Source organism: Leuciscus leuciscus (assembly GCF_965113295.1).
Source record: "Leuciscus leuciscus genome assembly, chromosome: 1".
Taxonomy (NCBI): Eukaryota; Metazoa; Chordata; class Actinopteri; order Cypriniformes; family Leuciscidae; genus Leuciscus; species Leuciscus leuciscus.
This window is the reverse complement of record NC_138725.1, coordinates 81,955,204-81,960,203: the sequence shown is the minus strand read 5'-3', so window position 1 is coordinate 81,960,203 and position 5,000 is coordinate 81,955,204.

Sequence of the window (5,000 nt, the reverse complement as noted above, 5' to 3'; positions counted from 1 at the left end):
TCTCGGAAGCTAAGCAGGGTCGGGCCTGGTTAGTACTTGGATGGGAGACCGCCTGGGAATACCAGGTGCTGTAAGCTTTTTAGTTTACTTCACTAATGTTCTAACCTTTTAAATAGCCCGTTTTTTGGCAGCAGATTTCGCTTACGGCCATACCACGTTGAGAACGCCCTAGAGCAACCAGGAAGTAGTGTGGCAGAAGTGGGTGAGAAAGGCTCACCAAACGTGTTTCTGTGTTTTTTCTTTTGTTTTATGTTAGTATCTGTGTTTTTTTTGTTTTTTTGTTTTTTTTGTTTTAAGCTAAATCCTCCCAACAGCGTACGCTGTTTGGGAGGAATTTTTGTCTGCGTGTTTTTCTTTGATGGATGGACAAACGTTAACGGACATTGCAATGGCTGGAGTACCACGAGGGCGAAACGACCACGGACCGGACGAACAACAAAGAGATGGACAAGAACGGGGGAAAGAAACGAGAAAGGAGAAAGTGAAAAGGATGTACAAAAAGGAAGCGACAATAACAGTGGATTTAAGAGATGAAAAAGAGGTGAGAGCGATGGATATCATAAAAGCAGTGACGGACAAGATCGGAGAAGGAAAGATTTTGGCGGTGAGACCCAAACAAACAAATGAATATGAAGTCACACTTGAACGTGAGGAGGATACGGGTTTCTTAATGGACGGACTGGACATCAAAGGAATGACATTCGAGGTAAAGAGTCTTCAAAACAGGGACTATGTTGTCTCTTTTATGCACCTGCCGGCCTACACTGAGGATGTGGAGATTTTTAATAAACTGGAACAATGGGGAGTAATCCCCGTATCTGTGGTGAAAAGGAGGTTGTATCCGGGCACAAATATAGAGGACGGTACGCGCTTTTTAAAAGTAAGGTTCCCCAGGGAGGTGGCGTCACTACCATACAGCACAAGACTGGAAACAGCGGAAGGACCACAATATTTCAGAGTGATGCACAGTCATCAGGTTAAAACCTGTCGACTGTGCATGAGCCCGGACCACGTGGTGAAAGACTGTCCAGATTTTAAGTGTTTTAAATGTGACGAGAAAGGCCACTTTGCAAGGAACTGTAACGCCGTTAAGTGCCCGGATTGCCGAAAGGTTCTCACTAAATGTGAATGCGGGACGGGGCGAGAGGAGGAGGAAGAAGAGGAGCAGGTGAGCGGGCAGGTGCTAGAAAGAGACACAGAAAAGGAGCAAGAAGAAGAAGACGGAGGAAATGAGACGAGCGAAATTACAGAAAATAAAGGAAGTGAGGAACGGATGGACAATGAGAATAAGCAGGGGGAACAAACACAACAAGAGGATGAAAACTGGACACAAATGGACATGAATGTATGCTTGGAAAGTGAAGTGGACAGAGCGGAACAAAAGGACAAGGAGCAGAACGTGGAAATGGAAAAGGAAGCGGAAAATGAAGAAGATGACAATGTAGTTAAATCAAGTAAAAGGAGAAGATCAGTAAAGATAAAACCGAACACTGAAGGAGCGAGAAAAAGAGTGACTTTAAAAGGTGAGCAACAAAGGATAGATGGAGAGGAGCTGGTAAAGGACTCGGAGGAGATTGGATGAAAAGATGGATTTTAGCAATGTCTTTTTAAGAACTTTTTTTTGTGTTATGATTTTAAAAATGGTTACTTTTAATGCTAGAGGGTTAAGGGATATAAGGAAATTTGAAAAAGTGAAGGAAATGTGCAAAAGAGAAGATGTGATAATGTTACAAGAGACTAACTGGAAAGATGTGCATATAAGTGAAATAAGGAAAAAATGGAATGGAGAGATTTTATACAACAACGGTGATGATAGATTTGGAAGAGGAGTTGCAGTACTAATAAGAGAAAATAGAGATATAAAATGTAAAGTAGTGTATAAAGATAAAGTCGGGAAATGTATAGGTTTTGAAATGGAATATGAAGAGAACAAAATACTTGTGGTAAATGTGCATGCACCACCGGAAGAGATTAAGAAGAGGGAATATTTTAATGGTTTAAGGGAACTTTTAAGGAAATATAAGGAAATTGTTATTATGGGGGATTTTAATGTTGTTTTTAGTAAATTGGACATGGCTGAAGGAATGGTTTTTAAGACGGATACAGGAAGAAAAGAGTTAAAAGGGCTGATGGAAGAAAATAATTTGATTGATGTATGGAGGGAAAGAAATGAAAAGAGAAAAGAATTTTCAAGAAGACAAATAGTGGGGAATTTTATTTGTAAAACAAGAATCGATTTTATTTTATGTACAAGGAATATAGAAAGTTTTTTAGAAAAAATAAGGTACGAAGAAACAAGTTTAAGCGATCATAAACCTATTTTTATGCAAATAGATTGGAATACAGTGAAAAGAGGGCCGGGAGTATGGGTTTTAAACACAGGGATTTTAAAGAATGAAGACTATGTTTTGAGTGTACAAGAAATCATAACAAAGGAAAAAGAAAACGGAATGTATAGAGAGGACAAAAGGATTTGGTGGGAAAATGTGAAGTATTTAATCAAAAAGTTTACCATAAAATATTGTGGGATAATCCAGAGATGCAAAAATGGTAAGGAAAGAGAAATACGAGAACAACTAGAAAAGGAATTGAACATGAACGAAAAAGATATACAAAAAATAAAGGAAATAGAGGGAAAACTGAAAGAAATAGAAGAGAAGAAATATAACGGGGCACGATTAAGAAGTAAAGCAAAGTATACAGTGGAAGGAGAGAAATGTACAAAGTTTTTCTTTGACTTGGAAAGAAGAAGGGGAATGTCACAAACAATTAAAGGAATACAAAGGGAAGATGGAGAGATAGTGGAAACAAATGAGGAGATATTAAAAGCAATAAAAGCATATTATGAAAAGCTATTTAAAGCAGAAGGAGTAAAAGAGGAAGAAAAACTAGAATTATTGAAACAAATAAAGACCAAAGTAGGAGAGGATGACAAAAAAGAGTGTGACCTAGAGATAAGAGAAGAAGAGATAAAAAGAGCAATAAGTGAACTGAATAAAAGGAAAAGTCCAGGCATTGATGGTTTAGCGAATGAATTTTATATAACTTTTAAGGATTTTTTAACTGGTATTTTAAAAGAAGTATATGAAGATATTTTTAAGAAAGAGGAAATGAATCAGAGAATGGGGATGGGATTAATTAAGTTGATATATAAAAGAAAAGGAGAAAAAGTAGACTTAAAAAATTATAGACCAATCACAATGCTGAATACAGATTTGAAAATTTTAACAAAGGTTTTAGCCAACAGATTGAAAGAGGTAATGCCAACCATAATCAAAACAAATCAAGTGTATGGAGTGAAAGGGAAGGATATAGCAGACACAACAATAAGTATAATAGATAGAATAAGGTATATGAAAGTAAAAAATAAAGACGGATATGTTATTAGTTTGGATTTTGAAAAGGCCTTTGACAGAGTAGAACATGATTATTTATTTGAGATTTTAAGAGGGTATGGGTTTGGGGAAAGCTTTATCAAATGGATTACAATTTTATATAAAGGAGCAATAACAAGAATAAAATGTAATGGTTTTTTAACAGAATGTTTTAAATTAACTAGGTCAATAAGACAAGGATGTCCACTATCAGCACTTTTATATTCATTAATTGCAGAACCATTGGGATTAGCTGTAAAAATAGATAAAGAAGTAAGAGGGATAGACATTGAAGAGAGTGGGGAAAATGAAAAAATATTTCAATACGCAGATGATACAACGATAATGGTTAAGGATATAGAGAGTGTTAAAAAGGCAATGGAAGTGGTACAGACGTTTTGTAGGGGATCTGGGAGCAAGATAAATGAAGAGAAAACAGTATATATGAGATTTGGAAGAGTGAGTGTTTTAGCAAATGATTTTAATTTTAAAGAATCAAAGGAAATAAAGATTTTAGGTGTTTTAATAGGGAAAGACGAAAAGTATGTTAAAGAAGTAATGTGGGAAGAAATATTAGGAGGAATTGAAAGAAGGTTAACTTTTTGGAAATTGAGGACTTTAAGTTTAAAAGGGAAGGTTTTAATTGTAAATGTTTTAATGGTAGCAAAGCTATGGTATGTTTTATATGTGACTTCTATGCCGATGTGGGTGGAAAAAAGGCTGAAAAAATGTTTTTTGGATTTTATATGGGATGGAAAACCACCAAGAATTGCATATAATACTGTAATAGGTGAAGTAGGAAAGGGAGGGATGGGATTGATAGATGTGGAACAAAGAAAAAATAGCTTAAGAGTTAAAGTAATAAAAAAGTATCTAGATGAGAAAAGTAAAACAGCATGGAAAAAGACAATGGAATATTTTTTAAATAAATGTGGGAATTTTAATTTGGGAGATAATATTTTATGGATGAAAACTAAGAATTGGATGATGGAAGGAATGCCAGATTTTTACAAAGAATTGATGAGTGCTTGGGGGAAATTTCTAACTATTGTTAATTTTAATCTTCAAGGTAGAGAGAGCATTTTAAACCAGCCTTTATTCTTAAACAGCTGCATTTTAAATCAGGGGAAAGTGATTTTTTTAAAGAAATGGTGGGATGTTGGGATCACAAGAGTCAGAGATATTTTATATGAATTTAAAGAGGGATTTTTACCATTACAGTATATAATAGATACAATGGAAGTGGCAAAAGAGGATTTTAATGAACAAGAACTAAAAAATAAGTATGAAATAATGAAAGAAGCAATACCTAAGGAGTGGATAAAAAGAATAGAAAATATGGAAGAAGAGAAACAAGGGAAAGAAGTGTATGTAGAGTTGAGAGACAAACTATATGATTTTAATGAATGTACTGTGAAAATGTTTTACTGTTTTTTTAGAGAGGGGGTTTTTAAGAAACCAAAGGTTAATGAGTACTGGGTACAGAAATATGACGACTTAAAAGAAGATGACATATGGAATAACATGAAGGGTAAAATGATAGAGGCAAAATTGGAGAGTTTGGAGTATTTAATTAGACACAGAGCAATTTTCACTGACATTATATTGAAAAAAATCGGAATGGAA